Raw genomic sequence first — 9,789 nt, forward strand, 5'->3', positions numbered from 1 at the left:
GCGCCCTCCCCCTTTGCCACCGTCCTTGCCCTTTCTTGTGTCCTTTGTTGGCTCCCCCCCACACGCGCCTCCCTTTCCCCTTTCTCCTCCCTTCTAGCTACACCAACAAACTCGCCAGGACCCCCTTTCTTCATCTCTTCAAAAGTACCCGCTGGCATTCTGGATGCACTTAGATCCCTTCCCAGGCCACTCCTCCCCAACCCATCTTCCATGGGTTCATTCTGTTCTCCTCCAACACCAAAAATTAGTTGTTTTTTGCTGGTCTTGTCCTGCCCCACATTGTGAAGATCTTTATCCTTCTCCTCAATCTACATATTTTCATTCGATTTTTTTGCGGGCTCGTAACCTCCTGGGATACATGCTCAGATATACGATGCCGAGCACCAGTCTTTTCTTTCCTCCAACTATCACTGTCACTCCCTGGTTTGCTCCTGTTGTAACCCCAGCCAAAGCTCTTTCCGCTCCCGCTGTTATGCCCATCATATCTTCCTCTGCCATCACTCCAGCTCCCCCGGCTCATTTCATTTGTAGCCTTGGGTATGCTTGCTTTAAGCCAGGGTCCGAACTGCTTGACTTCCCCTTTTTTCAACCTTACTGAGCACTCATTCTCCACATGGTCGAGCCTGCCACATATATAACAAAAGTCTGGTAGGAATTCGTACTCGAAACGCCTCCAGTTCTCTTCCTCCTCCTTCTTCTTTTCCTCAACGGTTAATATCTTCTTCTCCTTCTCCTTATCATCTTCAACATCAAGCACAAAGCCTCTCATAATTGGCCTCGATATGTCCATGCGCACCTTAATTCGCAAGTACTTCCCTGCTGCCATACCATCTGCTCCCGCATCTACTTCTAGTGCTTCACCAATAATCTCCCCAATAGCCAGTCCTGCATCGCGACACATCATTCCCAGCGGTAGATCGAAGACTCTCACCCAAATCGGCACCCGTTTGAACTCATACTCCTTGGTGCTTTTGTTCGGATCAAAATCGTCAACCACCAACAACGACTTCCCAAACATCCATGGTCCTTCGTCCAGGGCCGGGGTGGTGGAGCGGCGACGAAGGCAAGAGAGAAAGAAGGAAGAAGAGAAAATGGGGAGGGTGGAGGCGCGGGGTCCGGGAATGGTTTTGGGTGGGCCGAGGGTGTTGGAGTCCTACGTATCTGGTATCCGGGCTCCCGCAAACTTCCCCCACTTAGTCTCTGGTTTGCAGGAGAAAAAGCGTCCGGACCGTCCCGCAGACCGATACATGCCCGCGTTGGATGGCTTCGACGGTCCGGACAGATGCGGGCGGTTTTGTGGGTCCGCCTTGAAGATGCCATAAGGTTCTTTTCCGCTTTGTCCCCTCTTAGGTGGTGCTTCCGGTGCCGACGGGAGATGCGTGAAGATTATGTTCAACTGGGTTTTGTTTGGATCATGTGGCGTGTGCTGGTGCAGCCGGTGCCGCGGTGTCGAGGCTCGTAAAGTTTCGATCTACCTCTAAAAGTACATGCATCTCTAAGGTGTACACGCCATGTTCTGATTTTAATAGTGCAATCAATCACTCACTTCCCTCTCACGCCATCAGTAGGGCTTCCGTTTCTTCCTTCTTTTTTTACGTTTTGTGTCTGTTCCAGGGTGGCGAGAGACGATCGCGTCCTAGAGTTGGAATAAGGTCATTTCCTGCTTTGTCCCCGCTTGGGTGGTGCCTCTGCTTCCGGCGAAGGGCAGGTGAAGGTTATGTTACGTTGAATCTTGTTTGGTCCCGCGGGTGTGCAGGCGGAGTCGATGCCGGTGTGTCGAGGTCCGTGAAGTTTTGATCTACCTACAAAAGTACATGTATCATAAGGTGTACACGCTATTGTTGTATTTAATAGCACAATCAGTCGCTCACTCCCCCTTACGCAGTCATTTATGTTCTGAAAATTAATTGATTTTATTGATGTATACCCAGGAACAAAGCACTCAGCATACACAGATACTTCTTGAATTTAATTTGAAAAATCTCCAGGTTTCAGGTACGGCATTATTCTTCTCTCTTATACTCACTGGTGTCAGTATGACACGAACGATGATCCCAAAAAAACTGCCATTTTTGTCTCTTTGTCTCTCTCGGCCAGCAGTACGAAGGACGGCACTGTCGCCGCGTCTCTTGTCTCACACCGGCAGGTCAAGCAGCAGGCCGATGTGGCCGCACTCGGCGCCCGAGCTGCTGGCCGCGTCGGAGCGCGCCGGCGGCGACCTCATCACGCGCGTTGACGGCCCGAACCCGAGCGTCAGCTCCAGCCCAATTTCGTCGTCGTCGCGGGCCACCTGCGGCAGCACTGGGGGGTTCCGCTCTGCCTGGCTGACGTGCGAGGCCGCCTCAGCCTCGGTGTCCCCGGACTCTCCCCTCACCTGCTTGGCTGCCACTGCCACCGCCACGCCGTCGTCTTCGACGTGGTCGTGGCTGCCGGCCGACTCGCCGTGGCTCGGCACGCGGTCGAGGTCACCGTCGCGCTTGGCGCCGGAGGGGCTCTTGGATTTGGCCGTCGAAGAGGAGGACGCGCGCTTGAACATGGTGCGCCCAGCGTGCGAGACGCCGAGCGGGCCGGCGGCGTTTGCAGGCGCAGGGACGACATTGGGCCTGGGGACATGGCGGCGGACGTCGAAGGCCGCCACGAAGCCGGGATGCCTGAAGGCCCCGGACGGGACGGGGATGCGGCGGCCCTCGAAGACGGCCTGGACGGCGTCCTGGCACGCCTCCCACTGGCCCGTCGTGAAGAGCCCGGTGGCGCCGTAGACGGGGTTGGCCACCCGGCCGCACGCCTCGTAGAGCAGCGAGCGGAAGAGCGCCGGGCGGAGGGCGGGGTCGGTGCCGGCGGCGAGGAGGTTGAGCAGCCCGGCGCGGCCGTAGAACTTAGCGAGGAAGACGGTGGCGTTGGCCTGCGCGTCGGCGCCCCGGATCCAGGTCAGGCAGGGGCGGATGGTGCAGTCGTCGGCGCAGCCCTTGCGCAGGGCCCGGCAGCCGTTGCAGCTCGCCCGCATCGTCGGTCGGTCGGTCGGTGGAGGTGGTTCTGTGTTCCTGCTCCGGTGAAGTGGTGGTGGTGATGGTGATGTGGGACGGCGGAGAGGGCCGGAGGGTTTTATAGGTGTGTTGGCCCACGGTTTTGGGAGGGTGGGTTCGGCGCCGCTGCCAAAACAATGGGAGATCGATCATGCCGGCCGGTGCTGTGCTCACCCGGGGGTTCCACAAATGGAAGAAACAAAGAAACGGATGCGGCTATTCTCTCATATGAGCAACAGTAAAATCGTCTTAAATAGTAAATTTTTTAATCTATTTCTTTTTGTGGTTCAAAATGCTCATGTGTGTGAGCATATTGCACCACAAAATAATCGGAATTTTCAATTTTTTCATGCTATTTTATTTTATCTTATTGTTCACCGGGTCTAATGAGTTCGGGCTCATCCAAAGGTGCCGGTCTTCTATGGTAGGAATGGGGTGTTTGGAAAACATAGTTACTGCATTCACTTTTCAACCGAATTGATTTTTCAGAAAGAAATGGATTTTAGCCGAGAAACAATAGGCGGAAGGGAGCTTTCGGTGGAGTATCTTTCCGGGGGGTGCCGCCGCGGTTTTCTTGGAGTGCTGTGTGCGCGTTGTATGGTAGGGGACATCCTGGCCAACCCGAGAGGGAGGGATATGGTGAAGACAGGCAGGTTGCCTGTCTGACAAGAAGACCGCGGGCATCAGGCTTCAACCTCTACCTTTTCGGCAACAATCTACGCCACTTACCAGAGCATGTCAAGGAGGTATCCTTTTTTTTAATATTTAATAATTACAATTGTGTTCTAAAAAATATAGTCCTTCATAAAATTATTGTGTCTTAAATAATGTTCACAAATACTACTTTAAAAGTTAGTGTTTTTGAAAAAAATTCAAAAACAGTTTCACCTTTTAGCAAACATGTTCTCAATTTTTTTTAAATTCACCTTTTCTAAAACTAAATAAAGAACCGACTAAACAATATGCTTGCTACTATCCAAGTCAAGGCTACACAATATTCGGTCAAGTCACTGCAGTACCCTGGGTTGAAAACTAAATGTTCGACAATATTCAAACCACAATATTTCACAATGTTCACGATTTCAAAAAATAAATCACGAATTCAAAAAATGTTGACGAATTTTTAAAATGTTCACAATTTCAAAAAATGATCATGATTTTAAAATATGTTGATAATTTCAAAAGATGTTCACGAATTAGCAACATGTTCGCAAATTGAAAAAGAAAGGAAAAAATAAGAAGAAAAAAGGAAAAATAAAATCACCACTATGCTTCACACGAAAGTAAACATGTACTGCCCACTCGTGACAGAGAAGAACCTGGAAAAAAAATCGAGAAATGGAAAAAACCTAAGAAAACCAAAAAAATTAAGAACCCTAAAAACTCGAAAGAACAAAAACACCATGAAAATAAAAAGATAAAAATAATCATACAATAATTTTTAGCTTTCATCATGGTGCAACTTATTTTTCTCTCTAAATTTAGCTTTCATCACTTTTCTAGGTGTTCTCGTAATCATACTATATTTTTTGCGGGTTACAAAAAGGATTTATGAATTAAAAAATAATTGCGGTGTTTCAAAATGTTCACAGATTTAAGAAAAATGCACATGAAATTTAGTTTTTCATATACTTAAAAATATTAATGTTTTTTTGCAAGTGTTACAATTTTAAAATACATATGGACTAAAAATTGTATGTGAATTTTAAAAAAAAGTTCATGGGTTTTAAAAATATGTTCAAGGGTCTAAAAAATGTTCATGAATTTTGGTTCATGAAATTTACAAGAGATAGTTGAATTCTTTCTTTTTCTGTTGATATATTTCAAATTTTAAAAGATAGAGACAAACAAAAATAAAAAATAGGTAAATATTAAAGACCATACATCTTCAGTCCAAATTTAAGACAATACATATAATCATAGATAAATATTATAACGCTTTTTATGACCGAAATATTATAGCTCACTTAGTCAATTTCTATGTTTGCCATATTTTTATTTATTATTTACTTGTTGATTCATATTTGTACACATGAGAATCATCCCCTCCTTCCAGTATTTCTGTTATGCAAAGCGGCGCTCATCACCTGTAATAAATGTTTCTAGTCTCACCCACAGTTCGCAACCACAGTAAATTTGATACATATGTGGGAACATGTATGCATGCAGGAAGACACACGAGTAGGATTGAGTGCGTTAAGGGAGATCATGATTTTCGCTAGTTTGTGATTAATGAGCTTGGTATACGAGTTGTCCATAAAAAGCATTGTATAACCAGTTCATCTTGGAGTCATCTTTAGTCCAGTTTTATAACTATACATCTAATAGTACATAAATATTATACCTCACATATTATCATTTATATTTATACATAGTGCTGTGATTGTAATTATTATTCGCTTGCTGATTTAGATTTCTACACGTCAAAATAACTCCCTCATCTCCACAGCCAGAGGCAGGATTTCTCAAAGCCTAGGGCTAAGTTAAGTTACTAAAAATAATGTCAAATACCACACATACCAAAGTATGTTAAAAAATCACATTAAAATGAAGCATGAATTCATTATTACCACGAGAAAAAAAAATCAAAAAACATAGTTTTAACAAAGTGCATCATTGCAAGCGTTGGTACCAAATTAACGAAGACTTGCTCAACTTTAGGTCATCATTCCTTCACCAGAAATGAGAAGGACCTTCAGCTGCAAACATAAAATGAAGTATTTAGAAACAAGACAATAGACATGGACCAAGTCGATCGTTCATATGAAATTTTGCACATAGAAAGATAACACATAATACATCATTCTCACAAAGTGCACGAGGTAGTAGCCTCTTGCGTTTCTGCATTTATGATAGCACTGTTTGATCTTAATATCATTAACGCTTGCAAATACATCAAGCTCCATATAGCACACCACCTTGGATTTCTAAATCATTGTTCACAATGAAATAAAATTGACTAAGTAATATATTTAAAATCAGCAACTCACTGAGTTTGACTGATATGGAAGGAGTAGCAAAAACGAATTTAGATGGTACAAGTTACAAATTACTTGTTTTAACCGGGTGTGTGCGCACTGCAGTTTAGCAGGAGTTGGAGACTTGCAGAATAATGGGAAGAATGAGAGGCAAACGGGGCGTAGCGTGGGTTGACTAGGGCGGCGGCATAGTGCCTGATCGAGGTGAGGTTTCCTCCGCTTTCAATCGGGTGAGAGATTCTTTTTTAATAATCCTACACTTACGAATAGTTACGCAGTAAGATTTTACGTAACCTTCCCTGGATAATACCCCCCCCCCCCCTCCCGCAAGATTTTAATCGGGGTGGGCCCCTCCTCACCCTAATCCCAATCACAAATTTTGACATGTGGCTAATCACGTAAGATTACATTAAATTTCTTCGTAAGTGTAGCATTACTCATTTTTTTTAGGAACGATCGGACGAGAGATGGTCGAAGTGTTATCTGCACAGCCGTGGAGGGATTACAGTTGGGCTAATGGGCTGGCAAAAGCCTGGGGCTGGGGGTTGGGTTTGTTTGTATGTCAAATTCCAAAATAATAGTTCCTCGCTTTCTCCATGTTGATGGCCTTCCTCGGAGGGGTAGGTGTTCCAACGAGTTTTAGGTTGGTGTCAACCGTTGGGCATACGTTCTGGTGCAATTAGTGCTTGTCCAAGGCAGCGACGTCCTAGAAAGGGGATGTCATTGCATTAGTGTTTGTTCCATCTTTGTCCGATGAAACTCGATGAGATACAACTCCATCGTAGGACTTATGAGGTTTGTGTCCTCCTCCCATGTCTTTCCGACTCATTTCAGTTGGGTGGACCCAACAAATTGATCTCATCCCAATTTTCCAATCATAGCCAACTTTTTCTTTCTAAAAAAAGACAACTTTTGCTACCCCTAAAAAATACTTTTGCTGCAACTTGAGTGGGTGATTTTTCCCTATACGAATCTCACCCATCTTTAAAGAAAAATCATGTCTCCTCACATCCAGCAGCCCTCGCTTCTCGTAGTTGTCGCTCACGGCCCGCCTCACCTTCGATGGTCCTATGAGCCTTGGAGGTGCAGCGGATCCAGGTCCACCACCAGTAAGAGGGTCTCGTTTAGGTTTTGTGTGGTAGTGAGGCATCCACATCCTAGAGTTGGAATAGGGTAATTTCTGCTATGTCCCCATTCCGGTGGTGCGATCAATGGCAGTGAAAGGCGTGTGAAGGTTATGTTCCATCATGCGTCATGCGCTCATGTAGTCAGCACCATTGTGTCGTTGAAAATTTCATGCTTACTTGAGTCGTTGTTCCTTTGATGGACCTTAATATATTGGAAATTTCTCGCATCAAATGATATGGAGATTGGGGGCAGTGGACAGATGAGTGGAGGGGGGTTGGGGAGGACATACATACCATCAAATTCAAGGAACAGAAGACAAATATGGCGGGCGATAGTGACCGGGCGGCAAGTGTTGCGGCGATTGCAACCAGTGGTCGGCAATAGAAGGAACCTTGGCAATGTTCCACATCCTCTTAGTGTCAGAAAGATGTAGCAGCATGCACTACATGGGGACGGGGATACCTCGATCTAAGGTCGGCCATGTGAGTCGGCGTAGGCCCAACTTCCGGCCCATTCCCAACACATTTCGCTCATTCCCAACTTCCCGAATACAACCAACTTTTGCCGCATAACTTTATCAGTTGTGATCTTAGTTCCAAATGGTGTGAGTTGAATTATGAAGCCCATAACCTTGCCAAGTTCTCTCTCCATTGCAGGGTCCCGATCTCTAGCCTGGTGTTCCTCATGACCCTTTATGTATCTCTATGACCACCTCTTCTCATTAATAAAGCTCCAACTTTTACTGCAACTTAGTGGATGACTTACCCCCTATACGAAAATATCCCTCTCATATCTTAGAGGTGCGGCGGATCACGATGCCCCGCCAGCAGGAGGGCTCCCATGCCTTCTTTTTTCCAGGTTTTTTGGCAGGAGTACATTTTTTTATGTTTTGTGTCTGTTTGGGGCGACGAGGCGGTCACATCCTAGAGTTGGAATAAGGCCCTTTCCTGCTTTGCCTCGGATTGGGTGGTGCGTCGAGTGTTGGCGGAGGATGCGCGAAGGTTATGTTCTGCCGGATTTGGTTGAATCATGCGGCATGTGCAGGTGCAGTCGGTGCCGCTGTGTCGAGGTCAGTGAAATTTCGATTCACCTCCAAAAGTACTCCCTCCATTTCTGTTTAGTCTGTTAGTACAAAGTTGAGTCATCTATTTTGGAACAAAGAGGGTAGCTTAGTATTGTAGACCTTGATATTTTTTGCAACAAAGTTGGTCAAACTTTACAAAGTTTGACTTTGACCAAATTTTATATGCAGACTAAAAAGAAACGGAGGGATTACATGTATCTCTAAGGTGTACACGCTATTGTATTCACTCCCTTCTCACGTATAGTCTTCAAAATACCAAAACAAGACAGAGATAGTCATTTATTTTTGGAAATTAATTAATAGATGTATCCCTTTGAACAAATCCCTCAGCAGGTTTCTTGATTTAATTTAATTTTTACAGGTTCTAGGTACTACACAATTTTCTTCTCTTCTAGTAAGAGATATCTCTATCCCAAAGGTGTTGATATGGCACGAACGATGATCCCAAAAAACTAACATTTTTGTCTCTCTCTCTTAGTGGCGGGTGACAGTGACCGGGTGGCGAGTGTTGCGGCGGTTGCAACTAGTGGTCGGCAATAGAAGGAACCTTGGCAAGGTTTTACATCCTCTCAGTGTCAGAAAGATGTAGCAACATGCACTACACGGGGCGGGGATACCTCGATCTGAGGTCGGCCATGTGAGTCGGCGTAGGCCCAACTTTTGGCCCAGGTTCATTTCAGTTGGACCTACCCAACACATTTCGCTCATTCCCAACTTTTCAAATACAACCAACTTTTGCCGCATAACTTTATCAGTTGTGATTTTAGTTTCAAATGGTGTGAGTTGAATTATGAAGCCCATAACCTTGCCAAGTTCTCTCCCCATTGCAGGGTCCTGATCTATATATAGCCTGGTGTTTCTCATGATCCTTTATATATCTCTATGACCACCTCTTCTTATTAATAAAGCTCCAACTTTTGCTGCAACTTAGTGGATGTCTTACCCCCTATACGAAAATATCCCTCTCATATCTTAGAGGTGCGGCAGATCACGATGCCCCGCCAGCAGGAGGGCTCCCATGCCTTCTTTTTTCCAGGTTTTTTGGCAGGAGTACATTTTTTTTACGTTTTGTGTGTGTTTGGGGCGACGAGGCGGTCACATCCTAGAGTTGGAATAAGGCCCTTTCCTGCTTTACCTCGGATTGGGTGGTGCGTCGAGTGCTGGCGGAGGATGCGCGAAGGTTATGTTCCGCCGGATTTGGTTGAATCATGCGGCTTGTGCAGGTGCAGTCGGTGTCGCTGTGTCGAGGTCCGTGAAATTTCGATTCACCTCCAAAAGTACTCCCTCCATTTCTGTTTAGTTTGTTAGTACAAAGTTGAGTCATCTATTTTGGAACAGAGGGAGTAGCTTAGTATTGTAGACCTTGATATTTTTTGCAATAAAGTTGGTCAAACTTTACAAAGTTTGACTTTGACCAAATCTTATATGCAGACTAAAAAGAAACGAAGAGAGTACATGTATCTCTAAGGTGTACACGCTATTGTATTCACTCCCCTCTCACGCATAGTCTTCAAAATACCAAAACAAGACAGATATAGTCATTTATTTTTGGAAATTAATTAATAGATGTATCCCA

General features: G+C 45.3%; 1 pseudogene; it reads right to left on the reverse strand.

The window, feature by feature from the left end:
* Window positions 1–1,888: 1,888 nt before the first annotated feature.
* On the reverse strand, window positions 1,889–3,122 carry LOC125506432 (LOB domain-containing protein 41 pseudogene; annotated as a pseudogene).
* Between the last annotated feature and the right edge of the window lie 6,667 nt (window positions 3,123–9,789).

The sequence above is a fragment of the Triticum urartu genome, chromosome 5A, assembly GCF_056163025.1.
Source record: "Triticum urartu cultivar PI428250 chromosome 5A, HENAU_Tu73, whole genome shotgun sequence".
NCBI lineage: Eukaryota > Viridiplantae > Streptophyta > Magnoliopsida > Poales > Poaceae > Triticum > Triticum urartu.